Below are 13,744 nucleotides of genomic sequence, written 5' to 3'. Positions count from 1 at the left end.
CTTTTTGTCTATGTGCTTGATTTATGGTGCACAGATTGAGTGTAATAGGCAGGAGTGATAGGATAAAGCCATCAGTGGTGGATAAGTACTTGGCGGCAATCAGCGTTTTCAAGCTCTAATCACGCAAATGATGGACGCACATTGCTTTCCTCACACTGTCTTCAAGTCCACTCGAAGTGAAGGCTAAAACAGAGGACAAGGTTGCAACAGCTTCTCTAAGCTCTGAACGTCTTCCCTTTAAAAACAAATGTGCACAATTACAAGAGAGGATCCACAACTGCAAAAAGATTGGGTTGATTTACAAAATGGATGTATCAAGATTAAACTTCATTTTAATGTTTCAGTTTGATTGAAACACTCAGGTTTTATGCACTGCAACATTGAAAAACCCAAGGGAATCATTGATTATAGTATGTACGAAAAGAAACAGCAATCCCTTGTGATCTCATTACAGGTGTTGGTGAAGGGCCGTTACGATTTCTATTACACTAGTGGTTGCATTGTTTTTGTAGCTACTTACGATCTTAGGAAGTAAGACCAAATGGGAAAAGCAGTCCCTGTACTTAAAAAATTGCAAAGCATTGGTGTCTTTTTCAGCTTGCCTGCTGCAGGGTCACAAGATGCTCAATCACATTTGGAGACTTTATAAACCAAAGTGCAAATGAAACAAACCCATGCAAATAGAAAAAACACAAGTAAATTTAGAGAACAACATCTGTTTGACAATACATGCTGCAATTACTCACAACACGACCACAGAAACGCTCTGCGAATATGCTCAGACCCATCGGAAATATATAAGCGAAGCCCAACAAGTGATGAACCAGGCTTGGAAACGCAATTTCTACTCTGAAAGGTGAGAATTTTATTAATTTTAAAACCCTGATCATATGATTCTTTTGCTTTTTGGATATTAATATATAAGCTGATGAAAAACACAATTACTGTAACTGTGAAACAATATGTATGCTGGCTAATTTACTTCTACAATTTTTCTTATGAAGATTAACAATGGTTTGACTATTTAAATAAAAAATATAAAAAAAACATGGTTAACACTATATACATGGAAAATCCCTTATAAAAATTAGCTATGGTTTCACTACAAATAAAATAAAATAAAATAAAATAAAATAAAATAAAATAAAATAAAATAAAATAAAATAAAATAAAATAAAATAAAAACCTTGGTTACCACAAATAAACCAAGGTTTTGCTATATTAACCATAGTTTAACCATGGTATTTGTAGTAAACTGTGGTTATACAAATCTTAATCAATATGCCAAAAAACATGGTAACTGCACTTTTACTACAATAAAAATGGTTCATTTTCATAACAAATTAACTATGGTTTTGCTACACTAACCATGTTTTTTGTGGCATATTGACTACAATTTGTATGATCAATTTTACTACAAATACCATGGTTAAACAATGGTTAGTGAAGGAAAACCATGGTTAATTTGTGGTCACCATTGTTAAACTACAAGTAACCAAAGTTTTTTTTATTTTATTTTAAAACCATTGATCATTTCCGTAAGGGTTCTTCTTGAGGCACGTTTCTGTATTTGGTAGTGTGCTAATATGTTAGGCTAATATGATGATATTTTAATAATCTGTTTTTCATAATTTTCTATTTGCATGTTTTTTCTTAAGTTGAGCTTTCTCAGCCACCGTATGATACAGTCTGATTTAAATGCAAAAATTTGTGCATCGACATCGGCAATTAATATCTATTGTTGCTAAAATAAATATAGTGGTATAATTGTTTTATCTATTCTGCTCAGCTGTAACTGAAACATTCACAAATCGAGCCAAAACTGGCTTTTGTCCAGCAGCATAAATCATATGTTGTCACTTGTGCAACAGTGAGTGTAGTTGTCAAAGAACAGATGTGAATCACAGACAAAGGAAAACAGAGGATTGGGAGAGACCTAATTGCTTGCAGCATGTTCAGTCGCAGCATGTAATGCGCTAGCCCTCATTTACCCTGAACTGTGGAGGGATAATGGTTTAGCAGGGACATGCACAGTCACTGTGGAGATGGATTTGATCAGCTCAGTGCAAACCGGTGACCCAGGATGGCTAGCTGCCAACTGCCGTGAATGAGGTGTTTTCACATTACTCACATCCAGGCAAGCACTACGCTTTTGTTCCCAGAATTAGCACTTAGCTGAAACAGGTGGCCAACGATTGCTTTCTTTACCAGCAAAAGAGAGAGAAAAACATATTTGGGCTAATGCTTTAAAGCTCAGACTATAGAAGAGACCAAGTTTTGATTGGGAACATAGTGAGTTAGCCATCACTGGGGAGGTGAAGTGCAACTAAAAATACACCTCGGTTCCATTTTGATTAGATTGGCTTGCATCTTGTGGGCTATTCTTGCATAGAGTGGGAAATCTTATACAGCGTGTTTAGTTTTGTCAGTGCTGATGCAGATGCGAAATTCATTTTGTCCAAGGTATTGCATGAACTTCCGAAGGGTGTAGCACTCTTTCTTGATTTGTTTCTTGGGAGAAATACATTTCATACTGGAATGAATATGTTTAGATCAGAAAACCACTCATAAAAAGTGGAGGTCAGAAAAGTCTTGCCATCTTCTCTGCAAGGCACTGCATGTTCATCTGAACCATAATGCAGATTTAAAGGTTCTTACATAATTGCAAAAGGCAGGTGGCATTCTTGGCAAATACATCACTGTATCTGAATCCGACAGATCATATGTATAAGGAGGTTTGAGATGTGCCATTCTTATTTTTGCCATCTTGAAATTTAGGTGTGTTTCTTTAAGGCAATGCAGGAGACAAAATGCATCTTGTGTTTGCTCTTTGATGGCATTGTTAACTTTAATATTCCCCTCAGAGGTGGTTTATAAGAGTAACAACAAGCTGATGTATTAGTGTTTAACCTGCTGGAAGAAACTGGGACACATAAGCTAAACAAGAAGGAGATGTGGTAGATCATCTTTGGGTCACTTTCACAGTCTTACCTGCCTACATCATGTATCCTACCTGGGCATGTAATAACTGTACCACACTGATGGTATCACCTCCATTACAGACACTGTGTGGGGGCTCGATTAAATGCTCTCCTGCTTGCTAGAATTCAACTCGGTCAACCCTTGTCCTGCATGAATGCTTCAGGTATAGATGTCTTTTCTCTGGAGAAACCACATTGAAAAAAATGATATCAAGTATGCCACCTCAACAGAAACATGGTGAGAGTTTTCCTGCACAGTGCCTTATAAGAAAACATTTCTAGCTTTCAATTGCTTCCTTTCATAAAAACACCTGGTCACCATGCCAGTGTCATTAGCTTCTGGCTGTGTTTGTTTTGTCACCATATGGACGAATCAGTCCGGATATTTGTCAAACCAACCAGTAGCAGATAAGTAGATGAAACCGGGGTCTTTGCCCACATGCAGTGCCCAGGTAATTCCTACTATGAGAACATATCCATGTGCCAATTATATGCAATGTCATATTGAATTAAGTGTTATGTGTACACACATACAAATATAATCCAAATAACTGGAATTAAAAAAAAACCAAATCACGTCAGATAAAACCTTCTTCAAGAAGTGACATTATTATGGCTGGGAAAACAATTGCACAAACATCAGTAAGCATTAGCAAGTGATTTCAGCCTGCTTGGTAACATTACAGAAAATAAAATCATAGATAATATCATATCAAGATTTTCTTTAATAAATAAAAAATATATATTTTTTAAATAAATAAACTAAATCGAAATTAAAGTCAAATTAAGTGTCAATTCGTTGTGCAATGGATATTTTAGTTATTAGTTCATACAAATGGCAATAAAATCAATAGGGTGGAAATAATCAATATAAAATCATGATACAGCTCAAAAGATCAAATACTTGTTTGTTTTGTTACTTTCATTAAGGCACTGGCTTGACAAGAGGATATTTTTAAAAGTCTGCTAAATCTTTTGTAGAATATTTTGTTTACATTTTTTAAAATAGTAGAAAGTACTGCATAGCACAAATGACCCAGTCAATATGAGAAAGACATACAGGGACATTTATTTTCCTTTTGCTCAGGTTTTTCCCAATCCAAAAAACAACAACAAACATGGCTGACGACAGCCCATAGGAACATGCAGAGTTCGTTTTCTCACACTTAGAAAAGTGTCATGGCCATGCAAGAGTAATCCTGAAGAAGAGAGAGAGGGCGAAAGTGAGACTTTGAGTGTGAGGTAAAAGTGAAAAGATGATGGATCACTAAGACATTCGTTTACGTGTCGTGTTTCCACAGCAACCCAAAAACAAACACGACGAAGCGCGATTAAAGCCTTTTAAGACGCACTTGGTAAATGTCACTGCAATGCCAGACCAGGAAGAAATGAACTCAGTTTGGGAGAGAACCGATGATTATGGAAAGGAGAAAGGTGAAAGACGAGCTGTGCGCAGCATAACTAATGAGAGAGAACATCTTCAGCGATAAAGAAACTTTGATTTGCACTGACATTAAAAGGAAATTAACTCCTTTTGTTCATGCATTAAGACCTGAGGTTAAATGCATCTTGTATCATGTCATTTCTTTTATGTCAGTGTAACCCAGATTTAACAAACATTTTTTATTGATCCTTTTAAGTGTTGTTAAAAATTGGAATATATTCCCATTATATTCCCTCATATATTTGTTCAGTGCTAATTCATGAGCACTACTGGTAAAAGACGGACATGCATAACCATAAATAAAATATCTATTCAATCTTGTGAAAGCAGAAAACTTGTTCAGACAAAGACACTTGTGCACAAGAGAAAAGTGGATTTATCACCAAGCCAAAATCTTAATCTGATCTAACATACTCGTATATCAAGATACTTGAATGGTGCTGGAATAGAGTATTAACAAACCATGCAAATATCATGCTTATCATTACTAGCAGGATACCATTTCATGGTATCACAGTACACAAACCTGTAAAAATCAATGATAATCATTAAGTAACATGGTCCACGTAAAAAAAAGTGCAACAGGACTAGCTCATTCTCAAAGACAACTATACAAAACTGAAATGATCTGGGCATCTTTGTGCTTTTAACTTTAGTGTGACTTATTTAATTGTGAAGAACGGACACCAGGCGGAAAGGATGTTAAAAAGCATGTGCATATGGTCTCCATGGTAACAGTAATTTGTCAGGTGGGTGCTTGGCAGAAACGTGTTACTGATGGGTAATGGGTGAGAGAAGTCGGCGTGCTAGAACGAGAAGCGCTAATCAGCACACATGGGAGCCAGTTGCTAACAGGTCTCTGATCTGTAACAGTGTACCAGAATTCTTTCAATATATCACACACAACCCGGCTGGAAAACAAAGCTTTAATCCAGTCGACAGTGGCTTGTTGGTTTTAACTGGCTTAGCAGGTTGGCCTGCTCATCTCCCAGCTTCAGACATGCCTGGTTTAGGCTAGTTTAGGATTGCAATGAAATGCAAACAGCAAAATATATTTTTTTTTTCATGCATCAGAGTTGATTTGAAACATTTTGGGATTGGGTCTTGGTTCTGTACATTGGTTGTTGACTGGATGTTGAGATGTGGCCGTGGCATGAGTTTGCATGGATTTATGCTGGTGCTAAATGATTGGTGAAGTCCTTCATACTACAGCTCTGTGTGGGACCACTGAATTCTGGCCATTTCCGCCCACTACCACAACTTGTGTGCTCTGCTTCTGTGATTTTTGTGTCCAGTCCCATTCTAGCGAAGCATTCTAATGTTTTATATAATTTCTGCGCATCTGGGAGCCACTCTCAATAAACAGGGAATTGGAATTGCTTTTGAATGAGTGCTCACTATTTACTTGGACTTTCCATTTCATGATTATGCATCCTCTTACAAGATCAGATATTTGTGAGTGAACTCAAGATCTGTTGAGCAGCATGGTCTTGTCGGTCATCTCTCTTAACTATACATGATTTGTCAAATCTGCCTCTGTAGCTTGTGTTGGAAGCAGTGTCACCAAGCCTTTATTTTCCCCAAGGAAATGGGCTACTTTTAAACTGTCGCTGAACTGCTCATATTGAAACATGTAGCCTGTTTTTGACTGGCATGGGCTAGTTTTGTTTCAACCCTGGCTGTATGAAATATATAGGTTAGCTTTTGCTTGATTATCTTACTTTTAGCTTTTTGTCTTGTTCTTATATTGCTTGTTTTTGTGCAAAGCACCTTGAGAAGCTGTTTTTAAAATGCACTAAGTTATATCATTATTATAAAATAAACTATATTCATTATTATTATCACCTGTTTATGTTAAGGCTTTAAACATGCATTTAGAAAATGGATTCATTTCATGCCGACTTAATGTGCTTTATACAGCAGTAAAATGATATTCATACAAGTGTCCTCCAGGATATAAAGCATAAAGAGAAAAAGGCATACTGAGCACAGTATGCATATTGTAAATATAAAATGAGTAGTATGATCATTTGGAACAAGACTTTTGCCTTCTTTCCACTGACAGAGCAATGTGGAGACAAAAGCAGACATACTGGCAGAACAAGATCTGCTTGTCAGCTATAAGAGCAATCCAGCGCATCTATATTCCATCTTCATGGTCTTTAGAGAGCAAACAGAGAAAGAAAGTGAAAGTGTGACAGTGATGGCAAAAGAAAAAGACTTAAGGTGCACACAAAAGCAATGATTTCACTCCTTAGCAGCTTCGAGTCCTGAGAGACATTCCTTTTGATGTAAAGGTTACTCAAACACATTTCTCAAAAAACGAATGAACCGTGAATATCAGGGGGGTGACTGCGTAACCTTTTCAGTGACCAGCACCGTCGAGCACATTGGAAAACGTGAGAAAATGAATCGAGATTTGAATAGAGTGCAACAATGACATCCATTTTTTTTGTGAGCGTGGCATTTTCCCCATTCATTTTCACCACAGGCATTGAAAAAAATCCATTAAGCAGAACACCAAACCAAATCAACCAGCTCTAACATTATAGACTTTATTTACAACAAAATGTGCAATAAAAGAGCAAAAATGCGTGTATCTCTTTATTCTTTCATAAAGGAATGAACTTCTCGATGCATCCAAAACATTTTAAATAGCAAAGCTGATGGAACTGCAAGCTATTGATTTATGAATTATGTTTATTGCTAAATATTAATTTATACAAGTAGTTTGCGAGTGTAGGATGAATGACTCAATTTCGTCATTGAAAATCATGCAAGAGAGTAAGTAGTTATTAAATTCTTTTACTCTACAGGCTGGATGTTTTAATACACAGTAAATTAAAAATGATTTACCATGCTGTTTTTTTTCTCTTGTTTGGAACAAGCAAGCAAGCTGTCAATCAATATCGGACAAACCTGTCCTTATATATACAAACACCTAGCTGAATCGGGATAAGGACCCATCTGTCACATAACAATGCAAAGCCTCTTGCAATATTAGACAGATCTGATCATTCAAGAACACACACATAATTTTAACCCTGTCTGAATCCTGACTGCGTTAGCTTAAAGGGCAACACCATTTCCTGTCACCTTAAATGTCAGCATGCAAAAAAAATGTAGTCAAAGGAGCACAAAAACGAAGCCAAACATTTCTGATCAGGCATTTACAAATACCAAATGTGCTTTGAGTCCTGCCATTCGTGGTAGCAACGCAGCTAAACTGTGCACTAAAAAGACATTTCTAAATGATTACTACCCTCTTACACACAGTGAGTGTCATGCACTAAGAGCAGTCCTGAAGGAACAAAAAAAATGCTGTGACAGGGATTGCACATTAGCATTTGCAGGAGATTGTCTGTACATAATCATGCATGAGCAAAAGGCATTTATTTACATAGAAAAAATTAAATTGCCGTGTGATATAGCAGTGAAAGAAAAGAAGCATTGAATCGATTTCACTTAACATTCTTGTCAGTATTTGTTTGGCCCAAGGCGGATAACACTTTTGTTGTGTCTTTTCAGCAGCGTGTGAGAGAAAACTCCATTACATGCCGCATGCAGGTACATGGGTCTATTAAGCTCTGGATGACAAAAATCACAATCCACCATGACAATGGACATAACTAAACAGATCAGACAGAATAGACAAAAGCATTTCAATCCTAACAATCTCAATCATAGATACACTCAAAAAATTAAGCTTCCAAAAGAGTTTTCACAGCAATGCAATGGAAGAACCATTTTGGGTTCTCCCAAGAATCTTGCAATTCTTTCACACTATAAAGATGCATTGTTTTATTTTTTATACTTGTTTATAAAGACCTTTATTATTATTTTTAAGTATGCACAACCTCAAATCTAAAATAAAATGAATGCAAATCCTGTAAAAAAATTCAGGGAAAATATTATATCTGAACTAAGTGGAATGTTTGGTGAAATGACTATTGAAAAATAATAATGTGACCCAGTTGATCGTGGCAATGTGGACTACTGTATATATGCACCTTATATCAACAGAACAGAAATCTATGCCAGACAACCATCAGGTGATCTTTTGACCTCTTGAAATGGACAAAGGTGATGTATTGTTTAAAGGGTGCATGATCAATGTTCTGCTGGGACTGCTTATGTAATACACAGTTACTCATTGTGGGGCGAGAGGCGCTTCTGTCTGTCAAAGCAGCGGAGACTCAGTTAAAACCCAGACTCCTCTCATTGATTCCACCATCAACACCCTTCCAAAGCAGGCAGTGCCTCATCTATTATGTGGAGGAACCACACTCCTGTGATTTCACTAGTTATGTCTGCAGCAGGTCACTTCTTTCCTTGGATTATTTCTGTTTTTGATCATGCATGAACCTGGACAAATGATTCCACCTAAGGATGTGCTGGTCAGCAGTCAAAATACGCTAAAGACTAGCTTTTTAACATCTTCCAAACACATCAGCAATTAAGTCTTACACTCTTAAAAATAAGGGTTTTAAAAGAACGGTGCAATAGAAGAACCGTTTGGGTTTTCCAAAGAACCTTTCAGTGAAGAGTAAAAAAAAAATTGCATCAGATAAAAGCACAACGCAGGATCATTGCTAATTTTGCTTAGTGTCTTTTTTTTTTATCAACTCTTGTTTTGTTGGTTTTTAGTGCATTTATGAAGTCAGTTGTCCTAATATTTCACAATTTTTTGTCTACAATTTCAACAAGTATTATTATTTTATTATTTCAAAATGGGAACTAATATTTTGCTTGGAAAGTTTTTCTTTAAGTGACACTTAGTTTGCAATCTAATGCAATGCCATTTTTAGAGTCACTGCATTGTGGATGGAGAGATTGTCATTTTTTCTCTTCTGTAAGCGAGAAGGCTGCATTAATGTCCATTCCCCTACGAGCATGTGAAACAGGACACTGGCCCCATGAGTACTCTGCTTTTTTGGGTCAGGAAGACAGGAGCCAAGGCGAGAGTAGTCACTTGTATATGTGTGTCTGTGGACTCCACACAGTGAATTTTGAGCCCTTTGGAGACCCTGGTATGCATCTCTAGCTCGGACCACACACACCCCTCAGTGACCTCCAACTAATGTTTGCTGAGTAAGCAAAAACCTTCAAAGCAGTAACGAGAATCCACTTCCAAAACCTCATCCCCTCATACACACTAAAAAAAGAAAAAGGAAAACAAACATGATTTCTCCTCCATCCCCTGAGAGCGTCACCTCTCTTGACCTTCTGCGTGAAATCACCCATCTTAAGCAGCTGATATAAATGTATGAGAAGAGAAATAAAAACACTTGAAACAAGGTGGGTAAAAAAATGGAACAGACCTCCTCTTCCCCTAACCCCATCCGAAATTAATGTGCAGATGCAGGCTACACTTTTTGTTCTGCCTCCCTGCACATCAATGTCTAATTTTGACCTTCAAACACACTCTCCTTTCAAATGCCCTTCTGACAATATGGCAGCGAATCAGACAGGAATGCACTGATATAAAGTACCACTCTTCCATACATTTCTAATGAAATTTAGAGGAGAAAAACAGTAGGGATGCACAATAAATATCGGACAATATTTAATGTGCATCTTGTCAGTAAAGCCGGTTCTGTAATCAGCGGTAAATCTCTACTTGTGCATGATTTCATGTGGAGCAGCATTTACTACACAGAGTCGTTGTTCACAGACAAGCTGCACCAAACCACGATCATATTTTGTGCATGTTTTGTGCAGCTTGTCAGTGAAAACCAAAACTTACTTACATGGAATGCTATTAATCAACTTTATTGATCTTATTAAATCCCAATGGACAAAATCTTGTTTACCTTTGCATTATTTTCAAATAAATACTGTTTCACTTGCAAATGTGCCATTTCAGAAACCGAGTTAATCTTAAAAAGGAGAAACAAACTGTTAATGCACTTACAGTGTAAGTCAAAGCACTGTATGGGAGTACATGTTAAAACAGACAAGATTCGAAAATAATCTTATGAAGCATTTAATCATTTAACTACTGTCAACATGCAAGAAAACAACATTTAAAATAATACGTGCAGCACAAATATCTATGCTCCATCATTTTACACTGTAAGTGCATTACTGGAAGCACAGCTGTTCTTGTAAACTGAGAGATGAGATGCTCTCGATACAGCTTAACTTGCATTAAACCCAGAACATTTCCATTAAAGGACATTAAAAGATTTGAGATATCTTGGTTAAAAGTCAATATTTAAATGGAAATTCCTTTTTTTTTTTTTTTGGACTAAAAGAGTGAAATGAAGAGGACCATCTCTCCATATGAGCTCATGGATAGCGGCTTATGTAACCCACACAATTCTAAATATACTGATGCAGGACTGGCCGTGGAGGAGTGGAGTGAACTACATGATAAGATCCAGAACAACAAACACATGAACAGGGGTCAGGGGGCTCTCGCATCGCTTGGTTTTATAATGAGATGCTAATAGGGCAAGAATGTGTTGTAGGGAGACAGCAGAGAAGATGATGCATGGGATAAAGAACTGAGATTGAACCAGCCGTTCACACTTCATTGAAGTGAACAAGAGATAAAAAGGATTTCTGAATTTCATAGATAGATTACTATGCAAAAAACGTAACACAAAAAATGAAGCAAAGTCTTAAATTGGAGCAAAACATCCTATAGTAAAAACAGACAAAAAAGACAATAAAGAGAAAGATGAAGAAAAAGTATTTATTTACAACACATTTATTTCATACTAAGTATAATTCAAATCTACTAACATATTTTACTTTCATATCGCTTGAGACTTACTGACAAAAATTATAATGACTTTATTTTGAGTACTACTTGTGCACAATGCACATTTCTTAATATTAAGCTTTAAAAGTGTTTTAATGACACTACTGATGAGGATTGTACGATCTTTTAATAATAACATTTAAGTGTACCTTAATAAACTTACAATAGTTCCACTTTAGCACAATTTAATAAACTTCAGTTTATCTTTAGTTGGACTGCAGCCCTACTTCTGCACAATAAAAATGCACAATTTAGCAGACTTTGAGTATACCTGTTTATTATACCAAGTACAATTGCAGGGTATTATTATATATATATATATATATATATATATATATATATATATATATATATATGCATACCAGTATGTGTGCTCCCTGGGAATCGAACCCACAACCTTTTGCACTGCTAATGCAATGCTCTACCTCTGAGCCACAGGCTAAAATGTATTTTAGATCATTTTATTTTCCACTTGCGATACTTGAGTAAAAAATGCAGTTAACCATTATACTGAGGCTCTCCTTGTTTCAGTATCACTGGCAGCTATGATGCCCGAAAATGCAGTGCACAAGGTTTTGAAAGACAACCACTATAACCAGAAACTTCCATTGCCCAATCCTTAAATTTAAAGAGTTCACACAGTGGTCAATGCCATTTGGCTGTCTCCAGACAATAACCTTGAGACATCATGTGAAAGCTGGGGGTGACTGACCATCACACAATCAACTTGTGAAGCAAAAAAAAAAAAAGAGAGAGAGAGAGAGAGAGAAAAAAAAACAGCCGGCGGGCATTAGAAGGCGTATTTTACCAAGCGGCCAGCAATGGAAACCATTAAAGATGCAGGAACAAACTAAAACTGACTGGACCAGGTCAGCTATGGGCTGTTTATCCCCACATCTTCACCTAAACTGCCTGAACGGTCAATGCTTTCGAAGACAGCTGATGGCCCATGAGAGATGCATAAAGCAATCAATCTTTGACCATCTTCATCTGCAGCTCTGCATTGATTTGCTACGTAAACCGTGCTGAAAAATGAAACCGTCAATCAAAAAGGAAAACAATTAGATGCAATGAGCAAAACATCAAAAAGGCTGTGACAGCTGAATTCATATGATGATATGCAACAGATTATTTGTGGAGGCATTTTTAAAATGGTCATTTATTGAAAAACTGATATATATTCTGCATCTTTGAGACGGCTCTATGTGGCAGCTGAATATCTGAAATATGACAGGACAGTTCAGTGTGATGCCTGTGTGTCTGTAGACAGGGAGAAAAGGCCAGTGTGGCCCATCTGCTGTGTGTGATTGCGTCGTGTGACAGAGAGAAACATGCTGAGGGAGAGATGGAGAGAGACAGAAAATGATACTGGCACAGGTTTCATCTAGTTCAAGTTTTAGGTCTGACACGGCTTTATCACTCACATTTTAAGAGCAATTAAATGAACGCACATTAACCTCATAAATGATTCCATTCGTGGGTGTGTTTTGAAATATGCTGGACGACGATTCATAACACAATGCACATTGGGTTTTTTCAGCGATGCTTGTACTTGTAAACAGTTCTTGGATTTGGTGTTGGAGAATTTAGAAATTGCTGCCTGCCAATTGAAAAACTCATAAATTAAAGCAGTTAATCTACCCCTACAGTAACACCAGCATGGTAGTCTGCAAGAGGTTTTTAAGCTATGTTGTTGATAAAAAAAAAAACGGCCACTGTAGCTAGTGGTTTTCCAAATTTACTAGCCACACAGCATTTTCACTGGCCACAATTTTGTTGTTGGGAAATTACGTTTTATATGACTTAATACTGCATACAAAAATGTATTTAAATTGATTTCCAGGTCAGTTTTGACCTATTTAAAGGGCATTTTTCTCTAACCATATTAAATGCATGCATCATTTTTCATATCAAATTCTTACGTTTTATTATTAATTTCACTTACTATAATAAGACAATATAGGGCTGCTATACCAATCATATGAAATCAATATCTACAAAACTGATCTTTCCACTCCAAAAGAAACAAAAGTGACTGGAGCGGCATTGAGATGCATTTACACAGAGTTCAATGCAGCGGAGATATAACATGAATGCATTTACACTCTAAAATTATAACAGCATAAATAATGTTGTAAGCATGGTGTTTTAAAATATATATATTTTTATATAAAAAAAATGCAACAATAAGCTACTATGAAAGTAAACCGCCAGTAGGTCATTTAATTAATGAGTCGTTGAAGCATGCTTTCAAATGATTCGTTCAGATGGCTGATTTATTCAACAATGAAGCAAGTGGACCACTGAATCATTGACTCAAATGATTCAAGATTCAAAAATGCTAATCATTCAGTAATGAAACATTGCTGTGTGATGCTCAGGCTTTTGTAACTGTTCTGCTGTGATATTTGTTTGAAACTACTTTCATTAACCAAATGGAGAGAAAATATATCAAATTCAAATGATGAACTAAAATGTAACTACTAATTTTTTCAAATTTAGCAATCGTGGTTTTCAGGGACAACTTCTCTCTCTTAGTCATGTTATGTT

Source organism: Carassius auratus, chromosome 4 (genome assembly GCF_003368295.1).
Source record: "Carassius auratus strain Wakin chromosome 4, ASM336829v1, whole genome shotgun sequence".
NCBI lineage: Eukaryota > Metazoa > Chordata > Actinopteri > Cypriniformes > Cyprinidae > Carassius > Carassius auratus.
This window is presented reverse-complemented; position numbering follows the sequence as displayed.